We start from the raw sequence: 16,463 nt of genomic DNA on the forward strand, positions 1-16,463 counted from the left end.
AGTGGGAAAATTCAGTAGGGGTTGGATTTCTATTAGGCAATAACTCAGTGTCATCTCATCTGGCATAGTAGTGTGCTTCCTTTGATACTTGGCTAGAAAATAGCCATAGGAGAATACAAATAGCTTCTTGAAGCCTACAGTAGCGTTCTATATATTTGATTTCTGGTTGATCTGCTGGTGGCTGTAGTTTCTGCAGTGCATGTACTTGCCAATTCTGAGCAATTTGTAGTGAGACTTGCGACCGCTGTGTTCTGCGCTTAGTGGCGCACATATCCATAGCAAAGGCTGAAGTGGGAAAATTCAGTAGGGGTTGGATTTCTATTAGGCAATAACTCAGTGTCATCTCATCTGGCATAGTAGTGTGCTTCCTTTGATACTTGGCTAGAAAATAGCCATAGGAGAATACAAATAGCTTCTTGAAGCCTACAGTAGCGTTCTATATATTTGATTTCTGGTTGATCTGCTGGTGGCTGTAGTTTCTGCAGTGCATGTACTTGCCAATTCTGAGCAATTTGTAGTGAGACTTGCGACCGCTGTGTTCTGCGCTTAGTGGCGCACATATCCATAGCAAAGGCTGAAGTGGCAAAATTCAGTAGGGGTTGGATTTCTATTAGGCAATAACTCAGTGTCATCTCATCTGGCATAGTAGTGTGCTTCCTTTGATACTTGGCTAGAAAATAGCCATAGGAGAATACAAATAGCTTCTTGAAGCCTACAGTAGCGTTCTATATATTTGATTTCTGGTTGATCTGCTGGTGGCTGTAGTTTCTGCAGTGCATGTACTTGCCAATTCTGAGCAATTTGTAGTGAGACTTGCGACCGCTGTGTTCTGCGCTTAGTGGCGCACATATCCATAGCAAAGGCTGAAGTGGCAAAATTCAGTAGGGGTTGGATTTCTATTAGGCAATAACTCAGTGTCATCTCATCTGGCATAGTAGTGTGCTTCCTTTGATACTTGGCTAGAAAATAGCCATAGGAGAATACAAATAGCTTCTTGAAGCCTACAGTAGCGTTCTATATATTTGATTTCTGGTTGATCTGCTGGTGGCTGTAGTTTCTGCAGTGCATGTACTTGCCAATTCTGAGCAATTTGTAGTGAGACTTGCGACCGCTGTGTTCTGCGCTTAGTGGCGCACATATCCATAGCAAAGGCTGAAGTGGCAAAATTCAGTAGGGGTTGGATTTCTATTAGGCAATAACTCAGTGTCATCTCATCTGGCATAGTAGTGTGCTTCCTTTGATACTTGGCTAGAAAATAGCCATAGGAGAATACAAATAGCTTCTTGAAGCCTACAGTAGCGTTCTATATATTTGATTTCTGGTTGATCTGCTGGTGGCTGTAGTTTCTGCAGTGCATGTACTTGCCAATTCTGAGCAATTTGTAGTGAGACTTGCGACCGCTGTGTTCTGCGCTTAGTGGCGCACATATCCATAGCAAAGGCTGAAGTGGCAAAATTCAGTAGGGGTTGGATTTCTATTAGGCAATAACTCAGTGTCATCTCATCTGGCATAGTAGTGTGCTTCCTTTGATACTTGGCTAGAAAATAGCCATAGGAGAATACAAATAGCTTCTTGAAGCCTACAGTAGCGTTCTATATATTTGATTTCTGGTTGATCTGCTGGTGGCTGTAGTTTCTGCAGTGCATGTACTTGCCAATTCTGAGCAATTTGTAGTGAGACTTGCGACCGCTGTGTTCTGCGCTTAGTGGCGCACATATCCATAGCAAAGGCTGAAGTGGCAAAATTCAGTAGGGGTTGGATTTCTATTAGGCAATAACTCAGTGTCATCTCATCTGGCATAGTAGTGTGCTTCCTTTGATACTTGGCTAGAAAATAGCCATAGGAGAATACAAATAGCTTCTTGAAGCCTACAGTAGCGTTCTATATATTTGATTTCTGGTTGATCTGCTGGTGGCTGTAGTTTCTGCAGTGCATGTACTTGCCAATTCTGAGCAATTTGTAGTGAGACTTGCGACCGCTGTGTTCTGCGCTTAGTGGCGCACATATCCATAGCAAAGGCTGAAGTGGCAAAATTCAGTAGGGGTTGGATTTCTATTAGGCAATAACTCAGTGTCATCTCATCTGGCATAGTAGTGTGCTTCCTTTGATACTTGGCTAGAAAATAGCCATAGGAGAATACAAATAGCTTCTTGAAGCCTACAGTAGCGTTCTATATATTTGATTTCTGGTTGATCTGCTGGTGGCTGTAGTTTCTGCAGTGCATGTACTTGCCAATTCTGAGCAATTTGTAGTGAGACTTGCGACCGCTGTGTTCTGCGCTTAGTGGCGCACATATCCATAGCAAAGGCTGAAGTGGCAAAATTCAGTAGGGGTTGGATTTCTATTAGGCAATAACTCAGTGTCATCTCATCTGGCATAGTAGTGTGCTTCCTTTGATACTTGGCTAGAAAATAGCCATAGGAGAATACAAATAGCTTCTTGAAGCCTACAGTAGCGTTCTATATATTTGATTTCTGGTTGATCTGCTGGTGGCTGTAGTTTCTGCAGTGCATGTACTTGCCAATTCTGAGCAATTTGTAGTGAGACTTGCGACCGCTGTGTTCTGCGCTTAGTGGCGCACATATCCATAGCAAAGGCTGAAGTGGCAAAATTCAGTAGGGGTTGGATTTCTATTAGGCAATAACTCAGTGTCATCTCATCTGGCATAGTAGTGTGCTTCCTTTGATACTTGGCTAGAAAATAGCCATAGCAATAGGATAGGATTGTTTGGTTCTAAAAACTCAAAAAAAAACAAAAAACACAAAAAAAAACAAAAAACACAAAAAAAACACACAAAAAAAAAAAAAAAAAGTAAAAAAAAAAAAAAAGTTATAACTCTCATTTTAAAAATGTTTAACCCCAGGGCTAGGGGTAGAGGACGAGGGCGGGGACGTGGGCGTCCAACTACTGCAGGGGTCAGAGGCCGTGGTCCTGGGCGGGGTGAGACACCACCTGCTGATGAGGGAGCAGGGGAACGCCGCAGAGCTACACTCCCTAGGTTCATGTCTGAAGTTACTGGGACTCGTGGTAGAGCACTGTTGAGGCCAGAACAGTGCGAACAGGTGATGTCGTGGATTGCTGACAATGCTTCGAGCAATTTGTCCACCACCAGTCAGTCTTCCACGCAGTCCACCCATGTCACCGAAATCCCCACTCCTCCAGCTCCTGCACCTCAGCCTCCTCCCCCCCAGTCTGCCCCCTCCCAGGAAAATTTGCCATTTGAACCGGCATACTCTGAGGAACTGTTTTCTGGACCCTTCCCACAGTCACAAACCACTTGTCCGGTTGCTGCTGAGCAATTTTCCGATGCCCAGGTTTTCCACCAGTCACAGTCTGTGGGTGATGATGACCTTCTTGACGTAGTGGAAGTGTGTAAAGAGGTGTCCGACGATGAGGAGACACGGTTGTCAGACAGTGGGGAAGTTGTTGTCAGGGCAGGAAGTCCGAGGGGGGAGCAGACTGAGGGATCGGAGGATGATGAGGTGACAGACCCAAGCTGGGTTGAGAGGCCGGGTGAACACAGTGCTTCTGAGACGGAGGAGAGTCCTCGACCTGAACAGGTTGGAAGAGGCAGTGGTGGGGCCAGACGGAGAGGCAGGGCCAGAGCTGGTGCATCAGCGCCACTGTCAACTAGTGAAGCTCCCGTGGTGAGGGCTCTTGCGGCGAGGGCTAGATCTTCAGAAGTGTGGAGGTTCTTTAAGGAAACACCGGATGACCGACGGACTGTGGTGTGCAACATTTGCCAAACCAGGCTCAGCAGGGGTTCCACCACTACTAGCTTAACTACCACCAGTATGCGCAGGCATATGAATGCTAAGCACCCCACTCAGTGGCAACAAGCCCGTTCACCTCCGGCCGTGCACACCACTGCTCCTTCCCCTGTGTCAGCTGCTAGTCAGCCCCCTGCCCAGGACCCTGGCCCAAAAACCCCATCGTCGCCTCCACGATCCTCCACAGCATCCACCAGCGTTCAGCTCTCCATACCCCAGACGCTGGAGCGGAAACGCAAATATAGTGCAACCCACCCGCACGCCCAAGCCCTTAATGTGCACATCTCCAGATTGCTTAGCCTGGAGATGCTGCCCTATAGGCTAGTAGAGACCGAGGCCTTTCGCAACCTCATGGCGGCGGCCGCCCCTCGGTATTCGGTCCCCAGCCGCCACTACTTTTCCCGATGTGCCGTCCCAGCCCTGCACCAGCACGTGTCAGACAACATCATCCGTGCCCTGACCAACGCCGTTTCTGACAAGGTCCACCTGACCACGGACACGTGGACGAGTGCTGCCGGGCAGGGCCACTATATATCGCTGACGGCACATTGGGTTAACTTGGTGGAGGCTGGGACCGAGACTGACCCTGGGGCTGCTCATATACTGCCGACGCCGAGGATTGCGGGGCCTACCTCGGTCCAGGTGTTTCAGGCCTACTATGCCTCCTCCTCCTCCCACCCCTCCTCCACCTCCTCCTCCGAACTACCATCCGTGGGCACGGCGCCATCAGTCGGTAGCTCTAGGCACAGCAGCAGTGCCGTCGCTAAGCGACAGCAGGCGGTGCTCAAACTGCTGAGCCTAGGCGACAAAAGGCACACCGCCCAAGAGCTATTACAGGGCATCACGGCGCAGACTGATCTGTGGCTGGCACCGCTGAACCTCAAGCCGGGAATGGTTGTGTGTGACAACGGCCGTAACCTGGTGGCGGCTCTGCAACTCGGCAGACTGACACATGTGCCATGCCTGGCCCATGTGTTAAATCTGATAGTGCAGCGTTTCCTCAAGACATACCCCAATCTGTCTGATTTGCTCACGAAGGTGCGCCGCATCTGTGCGCATTTCAGGAAGTCCAGCCCAGATGCTGCCACTCTCAGGGCAGCGCAGCGCCGCCTCCAACTGCCCGCTCACCGACTGTTGTGCGACGTGCCCACGAGGTGGAATTCAACACTGACCATGTTATCCAGAGTTTACCAGCAGCGCAGAGCGATTGTAGACTGCCAGATGTCAACTTCCACCAGAACTGGTAGTCAGGTCAGTCAGCTTCCTCAAGTCTACAATGAGGAGTGGACGTGGATGTCTGATATCTGTCAGGTGCTGAGTAACTTTGAGGAGTCAACACAGATGGTCAGTGGCGATGCCGCCATCATCAGCCTCACCATCCCGCTGCTTGGCCTGTTGAAAAACTCTCTGGTCAGCATGAAGTCGGAAGCTTTGCGCTCGTCACAAGAGACGGGGGAAGAATATTCCCTTGTTGATAGCCAAAGCACCCTGAGGTCTGTTTCTCAGCGCATATCGGAGGAGGTGGAGGTGGAGGAGGATGAGGAGGAAGAGGAGGAGAATGTTGGCGAGACACAAGAGGGGACCATTGTTGAGTCCTTCACTGTTCAGCGTGTATGGGCAGAAGAAGAGGAGTTGGAGGAGTTGGAGGAGGAGGAAATGGACAGTCAGGCCAGTGAGGGGAGTGAATTCTTACGCGTTGGTACTCTGGCGCATATGGCAGATTTCATGCTAGGCTGCCTATCCCGTGACCCTCGCGTTCAAAGAATTTATTCCAGCACCGATTACTGGGTGTTCACTCTCCTGGACCCACGGTACAAGCAAAATCTTGCCACTCTCATCCCTGCAGAGGAAAGGAGTGTGAGAATGCATGAATACCAGCAGGCCCTGGTGCACAAGCTGAAACAGTATTTCCCTTCTGACAGCGCTAGCGGCAGAGTGCGTAGTTCTGCGGGACAAGTAGCGAGGGAGAGTAGGCGAGCAGGCAGCTTGTCCAGCACTGGCAAGGGTACGCTTTACAAGGCTTTTGCCAGCTTTATGTCACCCCAGCAAGACACTGTCACCTGTCCCCAGTCTCGGCAGAGTAGGGCTGATCTTTACAGAAAGATGGTGAGGGAGTACGTAGCTGACCATACCATCGTCCTAAATGATCACACAGCTCCCTACAACTACTGGGTTTCAAAGCTGGACATGTGGCACGAACTGGCGCTGTACGCCTTGGAGGTTCTTGCCTGCCCTGCCGCTAGCGTCTTGTCCGAGCGGGTTTTCAGTGCAGCTGGTGGCATCATCACCGATAAGCGTACACGCCTGTCGACTGACAGCGCTGACAGGCTGACGCTTATTAAAATGAATAAAGGCTGGATTTCTCAGAATTTCCAATCTCCACCAGGTGAAGGAAGCTCAACCTGAATAATTGATCCACTCCTCCTCCTCCTCCTCATTTTCCTCCTTCTCCTCCTCTTTGTACAGTAAAGCAGAGGAAAATGGCTATTTTTTGACAGGGCCCACTGGCTCTTGCTATACTTCATGCATTTAATTTTTCTGGAGGGCCACCTACCCGGTCCTCTGTTTGAAACAATTTTTGTGAGTGCCACATACAGGCACTCAATCTATTCCATTTTTCTGGAGGGCCACCTACCCGGTCCTCTGGTTTGAACAATTTTTGGGACTGCCACATACAGGCACTCAATCTATTCCATTTTACTGGAGGGCCACCTACCTGCTCCTCTGGTTTGAAGAATTTTTGGGACTGCCACATACAGGCACTCAATCTATTCCATTTTACTGGAGGGCCACCTACCTGCTCCTCTGGTTTGAAACATTTTTGGGACTGCCACATACAGGCACTCAATCTATCCCATTTTACTGGAGGGCCACCTACCTGCTCCTCTGGTTTGAACAATTTTTGGGACTGCCACATACAGGCACTCAATCTATTCCATTTTACTGGAGGGCCACCTACCTGCTCCTCTGGTTTGAAACATTTTTGGGACTGCCACATACAGGCACTCAATCTATCCCATTTTACTGGAGGGCCACCTACCTGCTCCTCTGGTTTGAAACATTTTTGGGACTGCCACATACAGGCACTCAATCTATCCCATTTTACTGGAGGGCCACCTACCTGCTCCTCTGGTTTGAAACATTTTTGGGACTGCCACATACAGGCACTCAATCTATTCCATTTTACTGCAGGGCCACCTACCTGCTCCTCTGGTTTGAACAATTTTTGGGACTGCCACATACAGGCACTCAATCTATTCCATTTTACTGGAGGGCCACCTACCTGCTCCTCTGGTTTGAACAATTTTTGGGACTGCCACATACAGGCACTCAATCTATCCCATTTTACTGGAGGGCCACCTACCTGCTCCTCTGGTTTGAAAAATGTTTGGGACTGCCACATACAGGCACTATCCAAATTAAATTGTCTCCATAGCAGCCTCCACACGTTGTCTCCATTCCTACCTCCAAAAGTCGTCCATATAGCTGCCTCCATACATCGTCCCTTTATCAAACGAGGTGTGTCAGGCAGAAATTTGGGTTGTTTTCATGGATTCCACATCAAAGTTGTTAACTTTGTCGCCACCCTGCTGTGTAATCCACAAAATATACTTGCAAACTTTTACCATTTAGGGATATTATTTCAGCGCTTCTTGCGCATCTGTTTACATTCCCCTCACCCGCCATATCCTAAACTTATAAGAACGCTACTACACTTGATCTTATACAAAAGTGCTGTTTGGGGAGTAGCCTAGAGACAGGGGCTTGGATTTGCGAAAGCTCGCCTGGCAGCGGAGCGCCAGCTCCATGCGCATCATGCGCTTCTTGCGCATCTGTTTACATTCCCCTCACCCGGCATATCCTAAACTTATAAGAACGCTACTACACTTGATCTTATACAAAAGGTTCTTAGAAGTGCTGTTTGGGGAGTAGCCTAGAGACAGGGGCTTGGATTGGCGAAAGCTCGCCTGGCAGCGGAGCGCCAGCTCCATGCCAAGATCCAACTAACATAGTTTTAACTGCAGCACCTTTAATCTACTACTAGTTCACTGCCTCCATACATGGTCCCCTTATCAAACGAGCTGTGTCAGGCAGAATTTTGGGTTGTTTTCATGGCTTCCATGTTAACTTTGTCGCCACCCTGCTGTGTAATCCACAAAATATACTGGCAAACTTTTATCATGTACCGATATTATTTGAGCACTTCTTGCTCACCTCCTTTGGTTCCTCTCTGCCACCCATTGGTTTGAAGCCTGAGTCCATTTAGGGTATGTCGCCATGACACTCTCTAGCCTGCTGCCGCTGCCTCTGCATGCCGTCCCCTATAGTGTCAGGGTCAATTATTGCATGTTTTAGATGCTATCTAGCTTCATTCTGTCACTCTGTCATGGCCATGCTGTTGCCCATAATTTTGGCATAATGGTGCGTTTAAGCAGCCTCAGAGGCATCCATGCATGCTGCCCCTGCTGTTTCCTGTCCATTTCCGTGGTGTTTCCATCCTTTTCTGAGGTTCCCAGGTGTTTGGCCAAGCTTCCCTGTGCAGAGCCTTGGTCCCCTTGAAAAATGCTCGAGTCTCCCATTGACTTCAATGGGGTTCGTTATTCGAGACGAGCACTCGAGCATCGGGAAAAGTTCGTCTCGAATAACGAGTACCCGAGCATTTTAGTGTTCGCTCATCTCTACACCTCTGTCATATTCGTCCATTGCTAGGTCCTTATTTTAGAAAAGTATATCAAAGGTTATTACCTTACTGCTGCGGCTGCCGTCTGCCCCTTGCCCCCACTTTGACACATATCTACCATCCACCACAACGCCTTGTGCCTTTCTACAACCCATTACAAAAAAAAATTCCTTGGTCCGTGGCTCTCAGCGTCTGTGATACTGCTAGTGAAGCCGAAGTAGTACACCCTGGCTTCACTGCACAAGCAAGTAGGTATACACCATGTACTATGTAGTTGGAATAGTACAGCCTGGCTTTACACCAGAAGTGCTGTAGGTACACAGCATGTGCTATGAAGCTGGAGTAGTGCAACCTGGCTTTAACAAACCAAATGTACTGGTTTGCTCTGACTCCTTTGAATTTGTTTTATCCATTATGAATGCAGGTCTCAGGATATACAGTAGGACCTATATTAAAATTTACTTACAAGACCAAGTGGCTGCATTTATAGGGAACCTATTGTCAGGTGACCCATTTTTAGCACCACCAGAGCATAGTACATACACTACCAAAGAGTTTTTGTATAAAAAAATAAGTTTTACAGAAAAAAAAATGTTATATTGTACCTTTTAATGCCATGTGCTCTGTGACTAGACACTTGTACCCTGGAAGTAGCTATAGAGGAGCAGTCTTTTTTTCTGTAAAACCTATTTTTTATACAAAAACTCTTTGGCAGTGTAGGTACTATGCTCTGTAGGGACTAGGGGGTGCTAAAAATGGGTCTCCTGGTGACAGGTTGCCATTAACAATTTAAAATGGGGTTTGGAACATGTAGATTCATTTAGTTAATTATTTTCACCAATATAATCTGTAGAATAAAAATAAATCATTACTGAACCTACATAATGAACACCGTATTAAAAAAAAACACTAAAAAATTGTTGATGATTTCATATCACAAAAAATTCAATAAAAAGTGATCAAAAAACATATCTGCTCCAGATTGGTGCAAAGTACTACATGTCCCGGAAAAAGCATGCCATCAACCAGCTCCATATGCAAAAAAAGTTTTATGCCATTTTGAAGACGGCGATGCAAAAATGCTAGATTTTTCCCCATATTAAGGTTAATTGTGAGAAATTTTGTACAAATATTTAAGTAAAGTATACATGTCATCATACTGACCCATTTAATAAAATTTATGTTTATTAGGCTATATGGTGAACACCAAAAAAAATACAGTAAAAAAAATCAATAACATAATTGAGGCTTTTCTACTTCTCCACCCCTAAAAAAAAGTTATTATGTTTTCAACAATAGGGCACACCAGCCCCAAAATGGTATCACTGGGAAATGCATCCCATAAAATTGCCCACATATGGCCCTACCAACGAAAAAACTAAAATCCACTAAGTTCTATAAGATAAAACTGGCAGATGCAGAGTGCTCCTTCTCTTCTGAGGCTCTCTAGGCGCCCATACAACAAGTAACATCCATTTTAATAGTTTGAAGGTTGTACTTTTGAAAATGGGAGGATTCATAGGAAGATTTTAATAATTTTATCATCATTTAACAATAAAAGGACTTTAAAAAAATTATGAAAACATAAAGTTGCGATATGGGAAACGTTAGTAAGTAACTCATTTGGGTAGTAAAACTATCAGTCTCAATAGCAGATCATTTCAAATTTAACAAATGTTTGTAATTGCAGCTGTCTACAGCCACCAAAGAAAGGTCTGGCCCTGGTGGGGGATGTTGCAAGTGGCGTCACGAACAGGATTATCTACCTCTGTGCCTTATCCTGGCACTTTGAACTGTTGTTTTATTTAACTGTGCTGCCTAACCCTTCTGCCATACGGGTTAAGGCCCTACTGTTTTACTGTGATTTGACTTTGCAAGATAGACTGTGTTATATTGCTACCTTGTGCTGGCTCCAGCACCAACAGTGTTTTGGCATTTTATTTATTTAGTTTATGTAGATCACAGTTCTACATCATAAATAAATTTTTTGTATTGTTCTATATTGTTAAAGACATAAATATATCTATTCCTTGTTTGCGCATGAGACTAAGTAAGATTCCCATGTGTCCCAGAGGCACATGGTGAGGGAGAGAGATAAAAAAAGAAAAAGAAAAAGGAAAGAAAGAAAGACAGAAACCAGGTACACAAGAAGCTTATATTTTACAAAAGTATGTGATTGTTTGATGCGTACATTACACGTTTTTCCCATTTGCCATCAAAATCAGTTGCTTTTAGAATGGCCATCTCATTCAGGACTTTTTCATATTGGTACACTTGCTTCAAGTTCTTCATAATTAATTTTAGATCTGCACATTGTGGTTCTTTCCACTAAAGTGCTATGGTCTTTCTTACTACTGCTAACATTCTTCCTATGGACCATCTAAAATCTACCGGAATTACCTCCATATTCAGATTCAGAAGAGCAAGTTCCAGACTCAGCTCTATCTCAAAACTCCATATCTCTTAAATCCGGTTCTCTACTTCCTCCCACAAAACCTTAATGCTTCTACAGTTCCACCATATGTGTAATAGATCCGCTCCCTTCTTTTCACAATGCCAGCAACTGTCAGTTTCTAGCTCAAAAAATTTTGCTAGTCGATGGTGATATATAACATCTTGTTTGTAAATAGAGAAAAGCGAACCGGCACAACAAAAGAAGGTCCACGGCCTGCTTTATTGAGTGACAAAATGCTAAAAACAAGGTCTGAAGTTCTCACCCAGTTGCAATTTCGATTTGTTTAGTACCCTACTGGACGTTAACAGACTGGGGCGTAACATCACAATAAGAAGGCATTTTGACAATGCGTTAACATCTAATGAAGTATCGACTGCCCCAGATACTCATAATGCGTATGTTGCGGATCTGATGAGCCCCGTAGTAGAGAGGGAACTAGTGGCTTTACACAGAAGAGTCAAAGACACAAACTTACAGCAGATACATCACAACCTATCTAAATCACAGAGACGAGCTTTACTACAGCTTAAGCAAGATCCTGATCTAAGTTTTAGACCAGCAGATAAGGGAGGAGCCCTGGTGGTCTTAGATGCTCCACTGTATAAACTTCTTAATGATAATATGCTGAATGACAAGAATACATACCGGAGTCTTGAATGCAACCCTACAGTCTATGTGCAGAAACGCCTGTCCATAATTTTGGACGAGGGAGTATCTGCAGGCATTTTAACACAAAAAATGAAAGATTATCTTTTTGTAAAGAATCCAGTCACCCCAGTTTTTCATTCGCTCCCCAAAGTTCACAAGAACATTTTTCCACCCCCCATGAGACCCATTGTGGCTGGCATTGGGGGAGTGGGTGAGAGACTGGGCGAGTAGCTGGACCATTACCTTCAGCCCCTTACTAGGGTTACACCTTCCTATTTAAAGGATACAAAACACGTGTTGAAAATTATGAGAGACTTTAGGTGGTGTGAGGAATATAGCTGGGCGTCATGTGACGTCACAGCACTTTATTCACCTATCCCTCACGACAAGGGCCTCTTTTTTCTACGCAGACATCTAGACAGATACAGTACCTTTAGTATGGCACTCAAAGAATACATCATCTCAGCCACAAAATTTTTACTTGAGAATAATTTTTTCTTATTTGATGGCAGGTATTATTTGCAAGTGGAGGGGGCCCCAAAGTTTTCCCCCTCCCTTGCAAATATCTACATGTCCCAATGGGAGGAACTTACCATTTTCTCATCTTCCAACCCACACCAGGCGTCTATAGTATGGTTTGGCCGTTATATAGACGACCTGGTGTAGGTTTGGAATGGTTCAGAATCATCCTTCCAAGATTTTGTTTTGTACCTCAATAACAACGATATGAATCTGAAATTTACTTCCTCCTTTGGTGGAAACTCTATTCCATTTTTGGACGTTACACTTATTGGGGATGGAGATAGGGTTAAAAGTGTTCCATATAGGAAGGAAATGGCAAGGAATGCCACACTATTGGCGTCCTCTTGCCATCCCCCACACGTTATTAATAACATACCCTATGGAGAAATGGTGAGACTTAGGAGGAATTGTTCGGACAATATGGAATTTGAGAGAGAGAAGGAAAACCTCAAAAAGAGACTATTCAATAGGGGCTATCAAAAATCTGTAGTATATAAGGCAGAACATAGAATAAAAGGTGTAGAACAACATGCTTTGTTGGTAGAGGAAATTGCTGAAACTATGTGTAAAAGTGGATACAATTGTGAGGGTGCTGTAACTAAGCACCCTCCCATAGTGTTTTCAACTGCGTACAGTAAACAGTTTAGAGAGATATCTAGAATTGTAAATAAATACATTCCTATCCTACTACAGGACCAATCTCTTTCTAGTGTTCTAGATGGAGGAGTCAAATGTGTAGCTAAAAAAGCTGGTACTTTGGGAAGCATGATATCACCAAGCCTTTTCAGTAGTCACACGTCTCAACAAACTTGGCTTAATACAGTAGGATGTTATAAATGTGGACACTCACAGTGCAAGGCATGCGCATATATATCAATAGGTGACAACTTCACTTATGTCACGAATACTACTTACCCGATAAAGTCCTATATCAACTGTAATTCCTCTAACACAATTTATGTGATAGAATGCTCTGAGTGCCGTAAACAATATATAGGACACACTACAGGCCCTTTGAAAGTTAGAATGAGACGTCATTTATCGGACATCACAAACGATGGAGTTGGTATCTCGGCAGCATCTAAACACTTCAGGGACATCCACAACAAATCCACTCGTTACTTTAAGTGGACAGGAATAGAAAAAGTCACACGCCCGATAAGGGGTGGAGACATTAAGAGAAAGATTTTTAACCGAGAGACTTATTGGATTTTTGTCATAGAAAGTAGAGCGCCACAGGGTCTGAACAAGAGACTTGACCTCATACTTACATACTGAGTAGATAAGTGATGTAATTATAACAGTATGTACATAGAATTGTATAGATACATAACATAATGCGTTGCATCCATGCCCTCATACAGATATGAATATAACAATATTAACTTGCACACTTTGTTTTACATAATCCAGCAGTATATGATCTGAGAAGTATATACATAGATGGATGAGGTTGGATGTCATGTTTACATTGCATGGATTCCTATATAGATCTATACAACAACAAACTAACGAAGTATGTAGTCTTGAGATCTAAGTGTTGATGTAAAGTTTTATGTTTACAATGTTTACAATCTTTCAATTTTGTCCCATTGTTACACATGTTTGTATGTATATGCGACTACTGTTATATACCACAGGTGGCAGTAAGGAACATTTTTATATTTATTTTCGATTTTATACTGTTTCTTGTAATGGTTATACTCACCAGCTACAGCATGACACATCTCCCGATCATGTGACTTGGAGGGGGCGTGTTCCATTTCTCCCCGGATCCTAGAGATCAGGTGATTCATTGTTGGGATTGAAGTTTCTCCCATGGCCCTCCCACTCACATGACCGGAGGGTGGGGAGCTAGATACCACTCAGCTGTTCAGGTCTTTTAAAAGGTGAGCATGTAGTGAATGCATACAGGTTATGACTAAGACGTTTTTCGTCGAAACGCGTTAACCGATTGTTCCTCGTGTTTGTTTTTAGCATTTTGTCACTCAATAAAGCAGGCATAGTTTGGCACAGCACAGCCGTGACCTTCTTTTGTTGTGCCTTATCACTTTTCTCTATTTTCTTTGTTTGTACCAGACGGCTATGGATGGGACTATGTTCGTGCAACAGGAGATGGCCGTGAAGTGTGCAGCCCAGAATGACTAGAAGGTTAGGTGAGCTGGCTTTTTTCACTTGTTACTACTGGTTGTAGTTGGAGTGGTATTTTTGCATCTTGTTTGTAACTTACGAAGAGTCTCAATATGGTTTGTACAGTAGAATATCTTATATGCTCGTGACACAGCTAGTTGCCACCTGATTAATGAGAATGACATTCCCAGATCCTTCTCCCAGTTTATCATATAACCCATTTTTTTTGACACCCAAGGCTTTGAAGATCCTTGTAGACCAGTGGTGGCGAACCTATGGCACGGGTGCCAGAGGTGTCACTCGGAGCCATTTCTGTGTGCACTCAGACCATCACCCCAGGACAGAGTTCATCAAATAGGACCAAATCCACCAAGTCCCAGGCAACTAAAGAGATGCGTTGAGAGCTATTTTAAAGCAACACTTCATTGGCTGTTTGGAACTGCGGGAAAAGTGAGAAGGTGTTGACAGAACTGCAATGTCTTTGGAGATCCTCCTGCTGGACCAACCATTCTTCCTCTACAGAGAGACCCTGAGGAGAAGCTACAACAAGAGTCTGAATTTGCCTTCCTTCTTTCAACCGTATTTGTTGCCTCGGGGGGGCGATACAATTGAAAGATGTGGAAGAACAGGTAGCAATAAGTTACTGCTTAAAATACCATATTGGCACTTCACGGGAAAATAAGTGGATTTTGGTTGTAGTTTGGGCGCTCTGTCTCCAAAAGGTTCGCCATCACTGTTATAGACAATAGAGATTTCTCCTTTACATGTGTCAGCCCCATATAAGAATTTATTAAACTTTGAACATTCTGGTGGAGCAATTGCCCTTTTCAATAGTTTATTTTTTATCTAGTTCTTTAGCCCTAAGTATTGCAAAAAAAATTAGTTGGACAACAACTAATCCCTGCATAATGTAGAAAGAGGGATCAATGCACCATTAGCAATTAAACCCTCTAATGTTCCGATCCTTAAATTATTCCATAAATGCAGATAAAGGATTAAACCGATCTCCTTCAAAAATTCCGATTTAATATCTCCATAATTTATATGTATTCGCAAATTCTCTTTGTTTTTTTTTATTCCAAATATGCAAGAGGTCCCTTGTTGTTCTTAGAAAAGTTTCTACCCTACATGATACTAAATATTTTAATTGTATGGCCCCTTTTACCATAATAGGACCAATTTCTGCATCTTCTATTTTAGTCCATGCATTATTACATTTGTTATCCCAAAAACACTTCAGTTGCTCAATAATATCTCACCTTTCTCTATTGAGGAGTTCATTATTTTTCTTTTATCCGCGACACCTTACCTGCCCATATAAATTTGAAAAACAATTTTTGTGGCGGTCTCAAGTATTCCTGTGGAAATCTAAGTGGTATGTATCTCACCAAATATAAAAAATGCAGTATTAAATACATTTTTATTATACAGGCAGTCCCCGGGTTACATACAAGATAGGGTCTGTAGGTTTGTTCTTAAGTTGAATTTGTATGTAAGTCGGAACTGTATATTTTATCATTGTAATCCCAGACAGAACTTTTTTGGTCGCTGTGACAATTGGATTTTAAAAATGTTGGGTTATCATAAGAGTCAAGATCAACAATAAAGCTTCATTACAGACACATGTGATAACTGTTACAGCTGTTTATTGTATCCTAGGACTAAAGTACAATAAATTACCAATGTCCAGTGGTCCGTTTGTAACTAGGGCTTGTATGTAAGTCGAGTGTTCTTAAGTAGGGGACCGCCTGTATTGATTCTTGCGACCCATGAAAGAGCTAGTTTAGCAAATTTGTCCAACTCCCCTATTAGTTTTAAATAAAGTTTTTTCATATTTAATTCAATAATCTGTTCAACTGATTTATCGATTAGGATACCTAATCCCTTCGTGGGCCAAACAAATTTAAATGCAGTTTTTATTGCAAGGCTTTCAGTCTTGGAAGCATGAAGCAGAATAATCGGAGATTTTTTTTCATTCAATTTACAAAGGGAGACCTCAGCATACTCATCTAAGACCACCCTCAGTTTAGTAAATATATGGCAATTTTCCAGGCTATCAGCGGCGTCAATCACTCAGAATAGTTCCTTTTCATAAATGAATATCTTTATTCATAGACTGAATAATACGGACCAGGCTCTTCCTCAGTTATATACAGCACCCTCAGTTTAGATAGAGATCTCATTGGTTCTTGATAGGTAACGATTACATCGTCTGCATATAATCCAATAGTATAGATACCTGACTTAGTAGCAATAC

The 16,463-nt window shown here is 43.8% G+C and overlaps 1 long non-coding RNA gene across 1 annotated transcript in view; it reads left to right on the forward strand.

Moving 5' to 3' along the window:
• Positions 1 to 15,731, forward strand: part of LOC140134153 (uncharacterized) — a 64,970-nt gene extending 49,239 nt beyond the window's left edge. Inside the window, exons 2-3 of the long non-coding RNA XR_011856091.1 lie at positions 14,156 to 14,232; positions 14,445 to 15,731. This is a non-coding gene — a long non-coding RNA (uncharacterized lncRNA). The remainder of the gene's footprint in view (positions 1 to 14,155; positions 14,233 to 14,444) is intronic.
• The last annotated feature ends 732 nt before the right edge of the window (positions 15,732 to 16,463 follow it).

Source organism: Engystomops pustulosus, chromosome 5, assembly GCF_040894005.1.
Source record: "Engystomops pustulosus chromosome 5, aEngPut4.maternal, whole genome shotgun sequence".
Taxonomy (NCBI): Eukaryota; Metazoa; Chordata; class Amphibia; order Anura; family Leptodactylidae; genus Engystomops; species Engystomops pustulosus.